The sequence below is a fragment of the Corvus brachyrhynchos genome, unplaced genomic scaffold (genome assembly GCF_000691975.1).
Source record: "Corvus brachyrhynchos isolate BGI_N302 unplaced genomic scaffold, ASM69197v1 scaffold21, whole genome shotgun sequence".
Lineage (NCBI taxonomy): Eukaryota > Metazoa > Chordata > Aves > Passeriformes > Corvidae > Corvus > Corvus brachyrhynchos.
The window spans coordinates 3,901,103-3,912,419 of record NW_008236924.1 but is presented as its reverse complement, the minus strand read 5'-3'; the positions used below and the strand labels follow the sequence as shown (position 1 = coordinate 3,912,419).

Here is an 11,317-nt window from a genome sequence, read left to right as displayed (position 1 = left end):
GAAAACAAGGTACAAAGCTGCAGGAATTTGGTGACTGCAGACATGTCCTCTGGAGCGTTTGACCCCAGCACAGAGGAGCAGACCCCAGGTTCATGTTTGCGTGAAACCTGGGTTTTGGTGTGCAAGTGAGGGCTGAATGGAGATGCTTTCTTTAAGTGCATTAGACCTCAAGTGATTCCCCAAAATAGTGATGCATTTCTGGTGATTTGTCTCTGCAGCATCAAGGGCTGTGCCATTATCTTTGATAAGGCTGAGCTGTTCCTTCAGCAGCCGGAGTGATGCTATTGAATGTACTGATGCTCTTTAACAAAATGCCTCCCTTTCACAAAAAAAAGTGTTTAAAGCTTTTTACATCTTGTGTAAAGGAACAGCTCTCCTCTTTCCCAGGTACTGCTGCATTACCAGCGCACTGGGGAAAGGTTGTACAGTGACTGAAAAGTGATAGTTTTGGGTGCCTTGTACAGATTCTGCAACTTTCAAATTGTAAGTAGGGTGTTTGGACCAAATGCAAATATTTATTAGTTCTATGATCTCCCCTAAATTCGGGGGATATGGAAGGAGAAACAGAAGATCACAGAATTGTTTGGGTTGGAGGGGACTTTAAATATAATCCAGTTCCACCCCCTGCCATGGGCTGGGACACCACCCACCAGACCAGGTTGCTCCAAGTGCTGTCCAACCTGGCCTTAGAGACTTCCAGGGATGGGGCAGCCACAGCTTCTCTGGGCAACCTGTGCCAGTGTCTTGCCATGCTTACAGTGAAATTTCTTCCTAATATCCAACCTAAACCTACCCTCTTTCAGTTTAAAGCCATTCCTTCCCTGTCCTATCACTGCGTGCCCTTGTAAAAAGTCCCTCTCCAGCTTTCTTGTAGCCCTGCTTTAGGAAAATCTAATTTATGGAAATCCCATAGTTCTCATGCAAACATATTCAGCTTTCAGTTGTCGTTTTCCTGTGTGAAAAGTTGATTGTTTTCTTTGGGAGCTCTCCCTCTTGGCTGGCGGTTCCAGTCACAATCCACAGCAGCAGATGCCTCAAGTGACGACGCTGTGGTTTTCTATCACATACAGGTACTGAAATGCCTCATTCTCAGCTACCTTCTACAGGGCAGGGAAATTCGGGATCTCATCTTGCTGTGGGCTCTTCTGGAGGACTGGCTGGAGCTTTGGGGGATGCCATGGGTGGCTCAAGGCACCTGCTACGGGTCTGGCTGTGGGATCGGGCAGAGATCAGAGTTCCACAGAGCAATTAGGAGAGCGGGGCGTGGCGATACTTTAATCTGAGAGCAACCACCACCCACACGGGGTATGTTTTTGGCCTCCTGCTGTCACTGCAGCCGTGGGTACTGGCACTTAGGCCGCCACACCCCTCGGCCAATTCCGGCACTATGGAGCCTTTGCTGCTGATAAAACATAAATAATAATTTCGCAGAGGGGAAAAACACTGTTCTCGTGGCTTGCTGTTCAGGTGGGGGTGGGTGGGCATGAGGGTTGTTGGGGGGCATGGAAGGGCTCAGCCCTCACTGAGGGGGGCACGTTCTTGGTACCACTCACTGGAGCAGCACTTAGAGGGTCCAGTGGCTGCACAGGATGGGACAGAGTTACACAAGTGCAGCCCTCAGTGCTCTTCAGGCACTCCCCTCACTGTCCACAGGAAAATGATCTCAGGACAAATTTTTCTTCCTCTGTTGAAATTCTGCTGTTTCAGTAGCCTAGTGACAGTCATTGTCTTTCATTTCCATGTGTGAGTTGAATCCAGAGTCAGAAAAATTTCTTCTTTGTTCCCAAACAATAGGGCTGTGTTGTTTTGCATGATGACTCCGGCTTTTCAGCCGGTGTGTTGAGCTTTGCTCTTTGCTGTGGTCCCCGCCTGGTGCTCAGCAGAGGCTAGAGAGTACCCACAGTGAATCCTGGCAGTTGTGCAACACTACACACGAAGTAAAACTCCTTTCTAACCCCTGCAGGCGATCAGTTTACACCCTGAATGATGAGATTTTGATTACCCTTATCTAAGCTACAAATACTGTTAAGGGAGGTGAAATCAGCTGGCTCTGGGAAGGACTATCACAGCACAGATCTTGGTGGCCTTTGGAGGCTCCAAGTGCTTGGCAGCTCCAGGGGATGTCGTGGTGCTTTGCCATGGGAAGTCCTTTCAGTGTGCAGATGTTACTTGCTGAAGCCTTGTAGATCAAAACCCAACTCCTGCCATCTCCAGCCTCACAATTTTCAATGAGCAAAAACCGCCCAGGAGAGTGTTGACAGTAGGAATGGCAGCTGCTTCCTCAGAGTCGGCAGGGAGAGCCTGTTGCTCTGGTGCTGGATCTCCCTGTGAATGCAGAGACCAGTTCCAGCCTCCCCAGCCCCACATGGCATCAGTTACAGCTTGGGGAGCAGCTCTGCTCTCCCAGCAAGCCTGGTTTCCCAGGGCAGCTTTATTCTTCTGTGAACAAAAGTTGTTGAGCTGCAGGGAAGCTCCTGGCTGGAAGGTGTGTCCTTTCCACAGCCAGACTAAGGGCTGGAATGAGACTGGATTGTGTGTTGAACACTCAGCTGCATCTCTCCTCTGGGTTCCTCTGTCTTATATTTCACTTCTAGAAGAAAAGTACGTTTAAAAAAATTCAGTGCAGCTTTAAGCCAGCGCTGCTTGCACTCCTCAGCTTGATTGGAGGGAAGGAGAATTGATAATCAGTTTTCAAGGTCAGGAGAGATCAATAGGACCAGTTAGTCTGGTGTGCTGTTCAAACCAGACCCCAGACACAGCAGTGATTCCTGAACCAGGCCTGCCTGGAAGATAGCAGAGTTGTTTTGCCTCGTGGTAGGATCTCTCACACCGCAGGGATGAGCTCCAGTATAAGGCTGGGGATGAATAGACTGAATTAGGTGTGACCCAGAGGATAATGCAGCCTTCTGCATCTTAATGTATCCATCTGTGAAATGCAAATAATGATAGGGGAACCCTGCAGGGATTCATTAGTCCTTTGAAGATGGCATGTGTTACATGCTATTATTGTGATCTTCCGAAGTTGGCCTCATCCCTGCCTTTTGGACCTACACCTCTCACTGTTGCTCACTTCCTGATTCATTTCCCCCTCCTCCCTGGTACTGTCAAGCCAAATCAGCAGTGGCAAAGGGCTGTCCAGGCCAGTCAGCCACATGTCATGGTGGCTCACGGCCTGGCAAGGGCTGCAAAGGTGAGGCTCCTGCTCTGGTTCAAGCACAGGGGGCTGGAAGTTGCTGCCATGGCATTGCAGGTGTGACAAGGACACCCAGGAGCTTTCTGTGCTGGAGGATGTATGAGGAGCATGTGGTCAGTCCATAACCCAAGATGCCTATTCTGACTTTCAGATCAGAGCTAAAAAGGTGGATTTGGGTGGGAAGGGAATCCTGGTGACAGGGAAGGGTGTGACTCATGAGGCACTCACTCCAGAGGAGGTTGCAGCAGATGCTGGATGTAGGGGAAATTCTCAAATGATCTCAGTGCACAGAGATTTGCAAAGCAATTATTCCAAAATTAAGTTTATCTGCTTTGTCCCCTTTTGGTAGAGTAAGTTAACTTGACACAGATTTTTCTTTTTTTTTTTTTTTGAGTGTGTTTTATTCTTCAGTAAGGACTTGCTGTGCTCTGGACGTGCTTCTGAAGTGCTTTTTACTGAGGCTTTGTGGATGCATAGCACTCACTGTGCACCTGACTCTCAGAGGGCGATGAAACTGGGAAATTCCCATCATTCCTGTCCTGGCCTCAAGCAATTCCTCCTCCTTGGTGAGCTGCCAGAGAGGGAGCAGTGCTCCAGGATGCTGGGAGTTAACACCTGCAGCATTTTCAGGGATGCAGCCAGGAGTTGTGACCATCCAGCAGCTGGGCTGCACACCCAACACCATGCTGGGAGCTCAGCAGCCTCTGGGGAAGGATTTTTCACTGTGTCAGGCTGCTGGAGCTCTGCTTTGGGCTCAGGAAGCCTGTCCTGGCTGGAGGGAAGGGACTGTGGTGGCCTTGAGTACCTGCAGTGACAGTGGGATGTCAGGATGACCAAGACTTGTTTCCCTGGAGGTTCTGGGCAGCTCCACCTGGGAGCTGCAGTAGCTGAGGGTACAAATGGGAGCTCTGGGACATGTGGCTATTACAGCCCAGAAACTCCAACTCACTCCCATCAGCTTGGGGATCACTGGATTCTTGGCTCATCAGCACCTGGATTTTGGTCTTGGAAGGGCAGGCAGAGCTTTGTCCAGCATCATAAACCTTGTTCTTGCATGGGCTGTGTGGATGAGGTACCTCCTAAGCTCTGCTGAGATGGGTGAGACTTGTAGCTCCTCCTGCAGCAGAGTCTAGTCCAGAGTGGGTGCACAAATGAGTATCTTGGGCAGGAAACCATCCTGTGTCTCTGAAGTCCCTCTTTTTGGAATGCCTCACTCTGGACGTATAAGAGGGTAGGTTTGGGTTGGATATTAGGAAGAAAGTCTTCTCTCTAAGGGTGGTGAGGCCCTGGCACAGGGTGCCCGTGCGTGGCAGCAGCTGTGGAGAGTGGAAGGTGACCCTGCCCATGGCTGGGGGTGGAATGAGATGGGCTTTAAAGTCCCTTCCAACCCAAACCAATCTGCAATTCTATGAACTCATGGAAGTTGAAGAGCTCTGGATTCAGCTTTGGCTGTGAAACAAAACACCATTTACTCTGTGCTTCCTTTGTTAAATGTGCCACACAACTGTCTCTTCCCTTTTCCCCTAAGGATCTCTGGCTTGGAGAGGGACATAGTGGTCGGCTGGAAAAGAAAGCAGTTTCAATATTTTATAGAAATTAGGTATTGAGCAGTGGTGCTGATGGGGTTCCTCAGAAGAGGAGAGATGGTGGGAGGTAAAAATTGCATCAATCACGACAGAAAAGTACATCTGTGGTGGGAATATTGGCATGTCTGTAGTTTTATGAGGGCAAACAGTGCTGTGAAAGGGACTGGCACTGCTTCCAGGGAAAAAGAGGGTGAAACATGGGCTACAGATCCTTATCAGGCCTTTTTGTCCCACTGTGTGGTGGCTTTGGAGGCCTGACCCAAAGCACTGCCTTGCTCTGGGGTGACAATGGGACAACACAGCTCATGTCCTCAAGCATTTAGGGCAATTTCAGAGCTGCTTGGGCTGGAGGCTGGCATTCAAACCGTGAAGAGCTACCAAAGCACAGATGGTTTAACAAAACCCACAAACCCAAGCAACCAAAAAAAATCCCCAAGCAAGCCCTCCCTCCACCGCCTTCAAAAAAATAATCCCAAACCAAACAACACCCCCACCATCACCATCCCAACCAATTATGCTGCCAGGAGGCTTTTCCTTGGTAAAAATATCCCTAAGTGATGTTAAACCCATTAGGAAGGAGGTGATCCTGCCTGCAATACAGTGCCCTGACACTAATGAGAAGAAAAACAACTTCCTGAGTGGACAAGGCATCTCAATTATTTTTCTGTCTGTAGATATATTTCTGTGCAGGCTGTGAAGGAATGAATTATGGAAACATCCGAAAAGGGGAGAATGGCCATAGGAAAAGGAGTGTGATGTCCATCACTAATTGGGGTATGAATCATTCGGCTGCTTATTGGACTCCCTTCCCATTCTCCTCAGGTCCCTGGGGAGGGAAAAGGCTGCTGTGGCTGTGTCCTGCCTGCCACAGTGCTGGCCCAGCTTGCTGGCTGTAGGATTTTTGTCCCAACCTTTTGGGTTTTCAGCTGCCTAGGGGTTCCCTAAATTTCATGTTATGCTTCTATTTTCTCCTGCATTTTCCTAGTTACTCCTTCATGATTATTTTTATCCTGATTCCTGTTTTCATAGCAGAATGTGGTGAAAAATAGACCCAGTGAGAGCTGTCCTACCAGGCACAGCATCATTATATGCTGTTTACTTTCCCCAATCTTTTAAGTGAGACATGAACAAAAGATACCTTTGCAATATCTCTTCAGCCCTCAGCTGCTTTTCTCAGTGGCATTTTCCTCTCCAGGTGTTTGGCATAGATTTTAAAATTAAGATTGGCTAGGGGCTGTGCTAAAAATATATTGATAAAGCATCAGGATCATCTCTCTTCCAGATCCAATCCTATGGGATATAAATTCCTATGGAAATTAATGGGCTGTCTGGATTGCAGTGCAGGATTGAGACTTCACGGTGTAGATGGATCAATACGGTGAAAATCGATCAATACAGGCAATCAAGTGAGTCAGGCAAGGTTTATGCTTAATACACTCCTGCTGTCATCCCTCATTGTGCCCAGGTTTGTGTAACTCAAGCACACACAAGCAAATCCTCCGAACCATATGGTTCTGCTGGGTCCTCTCCATCCCTTCACATTTCCTACCATTGCTGGGTCCTTTTAGGAGATTGTGGTTGTGCAGTAGAAATTAGGCTGGGAATCCTTTTTATTTTTCTCCCCTCTAGAGTTTTGTTGCTGAGCATGGAGCTGGTTTTGGCATCAAGGTGTGTTTGGGACATTCTGAGCTTCTCCCATGTGTTGGTGTGGGTATAAGTGGTGGACAGGGGGCTGCAGTGGTGGGAATGTGGGAGAGATGGGGTGGTCACAGGGCCAGTGTGGGATCAGGACTTGTCTCTCCCTCTCCTTTTCCTTGTCACCCTGCACTGCCAGGCTGGGAGCTGCTCTCACCTGGCCAGTCTGACCTGATCTGGCGCCCAGTCTGCTTCCTTCAGGAACAGGGCAGTCAGCTAGCTGTCTTAAATCAGGGAATTGTTTCATTTCTCTGTAGGAATAGAACTTTTGGAGGAAAAGAAAATTTTAACAACAAAACCCTTTTTAAAAATGCACTTCCCCTTCCCAAACCCTCCCACCTCATGGCTGACTCATGGGCAGACACTTCAGTAACAAGTAACATCTTTTGTTTCTGTCCTTCAGATAGATTTCCAAGCTCTAACCACTTTAACACATGCTCTGTCAGCTTAGTTTTCCTCTCTTCCTGTTGGCCTCCCCTCCAATTCCACACCCAAATACGCATACAGAAATTATCTCATGATTCAGGACAATACACGGCTCTTCAGATCTGCCGTGAACCATCTGCATTGTCCTTGGGCAGTTTGCTACTGTATTGCAAACTCTCCACTGTGAACCTGCACATGATTTTGTTTGGAGTTGAAAAAGAAATATTAGGGATGACCACACTCAAAATTAGTGCTGTGCTGGCTTGGATTTGGCTCCAGTTGTGAACACAAGCAACTGTTCTGATCTGAGAAACGTGTGGCAGCAATTTATTACAAGAATTTATACTGAGCTCTGCTGGCCTTGTCTGGCCAGACACATATGTCATGCAGAGCTATGTTTTCTTCCTCATCTTTTCAGATGGTGCTGATCTGCCTCTCTGCACAACCACAGCCTGTGCTCAAGCCCCTCATTGCTCTGGTTTGCTTGACTGACTCATTTATCCACCCCTTTCAAACCTTGCAAATGACTTTTCTCTCCAAATTCTTCTTGTTTCACTGGAGACAAGGCACACAGCTTCTTCCCACGTAAATCACATTCCAAAACTTTGATATCATCTTTATTTTCCTCTCTCGAGACTCCTGAGAAGCCCTGTGCAGGATGATTACTTTCATCTTATCTCTTATTTGGGAAAGACCAGAGCAGGGCTGCTTGGCTGGACCCTTTGGCATCAATAACAACACACCTCAAAGAGCAGCATCTGTAATGGTCTGCCAGGTCCCGCCTGGGCTGAGAAAAGCTTTTCACTAATAACGCTGCAACTGTTTTTTTCTGAAGACAAAAGGGAGAAACTGGGAAAGGATGAGGATTTGGCTGTGTGGTTTTATCATTAACGTAGGTGCTATGAGAACTGTAGCATCAAACCCAAAGAATTTCAACAAAGCCTCAAACTGATGTTTTTCAACCTTTCCTGAATGTTTACTCTTTAGGTTCATACTGAGGTGCTTTAATAAAAGCAGACTGACTTCCAGAGGTCTGAGTGACCTGGCCTTCCTGTTGTCTCTTCTGCAGACAAGTTATTAGAATAAAAGCACTTTCAGCTATTTTGTTGAGATATGAAAAGGTATTTGTGGTGTGATGGCTGGAGTCCCGCTGTCTTATGGAACCACGCCGAAGATGGCAAGAATCCCTCTGCCTGTGTGGGGGATCTGAAGTGATCTATTTATAATTTTCTTACCTTGACAAAATGCAGGGAGTGACTCAAATATGTCTCATCCTTATGGAAATTAATTGTGTTAATGGGATCATTAGAATTTAGAGTAGTGTCAACAAACCGGTTTTTGCAGCTAATGATGGTTCTTGGGCAGGTTACATCATAAGGAAGGCGGAGAACCTGGACATCTATATATATGTGATCAGCCCTGAGCCCCTTCTTTGGGTTTCACTGAGCAATGCTCTAGTAGAGTCAACGTAGGCAAACAGCTGCCACCACCCTCACCATGAAAATAGAAGGTGCCTCGGTGGTCCTTGCTCTGGCATTTTTCTGCTTCTTCTCAGGTTAGTAACTTGTGGTGTTCTCCGTGCTGGAATCTGGGACTGGCAGAGGATGCAGCCTGGGAGTGCCCATAAAGACAGAGAGAGGATTAGAGAGCCCTTGTATTTTTAAGATGCATAGTGGTATAGCAGAAGACCACCAATTTTTTTGCTGTACTACATGTATTGGTTTGATATAACATGTCTTGTTAACTGCTTTTTCTTTTTCATGTGGAAATAGTGAAGTTTTATTGGTATATAAAAGCATCTATTTTTACTAGAATTAGCAGTTTAAGAACAAACGAAAAAGCCAAACCCCCATTTTTCTAAGTGGGAGAATACCAGTTTCCAACCAGACTGAATTCTTCCATAAAAAGCCCAACTTTGAACAGAAATGTAATACAATTTTTTTGTAAATTCAGAAAAATGGTAATGTCTTGTCAACACTTGCTAAGGAAGGCATTTTCGCATGGCTGCAGTAATTTGGCTACAATAGATAGACTTTAGCAGGAGCTGTGTTTGAAGCAATGGTCTTTCAATTTTCTGCCTGTTCCTATTGAAAAAGAGCTAATGGAAGATTTCTTGACAGTTCCTTGCAATGCCACTGATGATACAAAAGAGGATGAACCATATTATACCATCTTTAAGTGGCTTAGTAAAAAGAAACGGCTGTCAGCTACTCACCTGCTGACTCATTATTAATTTGATAATTTGTGTGAAGTACTGCAAATGGAATGGGCCTTGAAAAGGAATTTGTCATTTTGGACAAACAATGTGATATGGCCTAGCTCTGGTATCCCAATTTTAAGTGATGGTGAAGAATGCCAAAAATGTATGTGTGGGTTTGATGCAACTACCAAGGCAGGGGGTGTAGAATAATGGAGAAACAGCTACTGAACCATCCTTGGAACCTGGATTTTAAGCCTGAGAAAAGAAATGTAGTAAAGGAGGGCACAAAGACACAAAAAAATGGATGTTATTTTGCATTTGAATGACAAAAAGTGCAATGTTCCAGAAAGGACTGGGCATTAGAGACTGTCTATCAGTGTGAAATAATGCATTGGATTAGCTTTTATCAAGAGGTATTTGGGTGGATTAGGACACTGCATCAAGTATTTTAATTAAATGCTTTTGCTTTAAAATTTCCCTTCAAAGATTTTTGTATGGTTTCATTGTTGGTTTTTCTGTCGCAGATGTTGCCAGTCAAGCTTCGATTAAGGCGAGTCCAACCTTTTTTATTCTGATTCTCCCTTTGTTTTGCCAACTTACACTGCTTAATGCATGCTCTGAGCAAAGTCCATTTAGATGCACTATACTTAGATATTATAATGCTTTTTCAGTGGTGGAAAAAGCAGTGAATCTCTCCATATTTAAAAACAACACTTAGGTAATACAGCAACGGCTCCAGCTGACAGTGTGTGTTTGGTGCACGATGCTCTGATCATATCCAAACAGCTCTGGGCTGGAAGTCTCATGAAGTGATGTTAGAAATGGCATGAATTACATTTTTAATGATATTTTAGAATATAGCTTCTGATCCAGCAGAAACCCCTGCTTCCGATAATTCCTGAGTTTCATAATTAAAAGAATTAAGGCAAGTCCTTTGAGTCTCAGAAAATAATTTGATTCAATGACTTAGAAGTCAGTTCCATTCATGTTTTAATCAAGCAAGCTTGTCTCCTTGGTAAAGATCCTTTCGGGAAACACAGTAGCCAAAAATAACTAAATGGTTCATTGCTTCTCCCTGGTCTGCATCTCAGCTACCCAGCAGAAGATGCAAGGGGCTGCTGCAACGTTGCACAATATTACTGCTCTGCTTCCTGAGGGGGTTCTGCTTTTCTGTGCTTGTCTTGCACATGAATCACTCTTCAGTCGCTCTGGCCCGTTCATTCCTCTTGCATCCCTCTGGCACTTGCAGGGCTCTATTTTCTGCTCTTGGCTAACTTTATAATGTGCAGTCGTCCTCTGTAGTGGGTAGCAATTTGCAGCTGTATGTAAATTAAATGTGTTCCCTAAATATATATTCCTTTCCCCATGATTAATGGTTCTTGCAATGGGTTTTGAACTTTCTCATTGCCTTTTCTGCTTCGGGAGCCTCGAGCAGGGCTCTGGGCGCAGCCTGTGCCACGTGTGGTGTATGGGCAGGAGGAGTGTGGTTTGTGTGAGCAAACTGGTGCTGTTGAGAGCCTACAGCACACCCATAAAAGATTCAGTGTGAACAAACAGTTCTCAGGATCTTGCTGGGAGCCTCCACTGATTGCCCTCCTCTGTGCTTTTCAGAACGAATGCAGGAAAATTTGGTCACTTCTGCGCAGTGGGAAGTATTCCTGTCCCATCACCAAGGAGGTCTTCAGCAGCCCAAATAACAAAGGAGACCTCAACAAGTGCATGATGTGCCAAAGGCTGCTGTGAGTATCAGCTGCCTGCTGGCTCCAGTGGCAGCCCTGCCCACCCACAGCATGTCCTCTCCTCCTACAGCAGGGAACCAGCTCTCAGGAGGCTCCGTGCTATAAAGTTGTTGCCCCTGGCCAACCAGACCAGTCTGTAGTTCTTCAGCAAACCTGTGAACCCAGTAGCTCTCTCCAGCTCATCACATGTTGGGGATTCACCACGGAGTGTGAGGAACAAATGCAGAGTGAAAATTTACACAGTTGAGCTTCTTGTTTCTGTGGATGGTGTTTCTTAGGATGGAGAGAGCTGCATATTAGGCAGGGAGAAAGGATGGCACAATGCCCCCAGTGCAGAGATGTTAAACACCCTGGGCATGTGCCAGGGAGCTGAGCCCTGGTGCTGATCTGCGCTGCTGCCTTGTGCAATGGGGAGGTGGGGTTGGCGGGACTGGCCTTTAATCACCCTCTATTTTGGCTTTGTGTCTGAGCACTGCAC

General features: G+C 46.4%; 1 protein-coding gene and 1 long non-coding RNA gene across 3 annotated transcripts in view; both read left to right on the top strand.

The window, feature by feature from the left end:
• Positions 1-9,656, top strand: part of LOC108445167 — a 27,098-nt gene extending 17,442 nt beyond the window's left edge. The window contains exons 2-3 of the long non-coding RNA XR_001859919.1: positions 8,266-8,455; positions 9,625-9,656. This is a non-coding gene — a long non-coding RNA (uncharacterized LOC108445167). The remainder of the gene's footprint in view (positions 1-8,265; positions 8,456-9,624) is intronic.
• A 1,055-nt stretch (positions 9,657-10,711) lies between these two features.
• LOC108445166 (serine protease inhibitor Kazal-type 5-like) overlaps positions 10,712-11,317 on the top strand; it is a 13,666-nt gene continuing 13,060 nt past the window's right edge. For both annotated transcript variants that reach the window (XM_017728158.1, XM_017728159.1), the window contains exons 1-2: positions 10,712-10,843; positions 11,176-11,179. The gene's annotated coding sequence lies outside the window, so the exon portion shown is untranslated. The remainder of the gene's footprint in view (positions 10,844-11,175; positions 11,180-11,317) is intronic.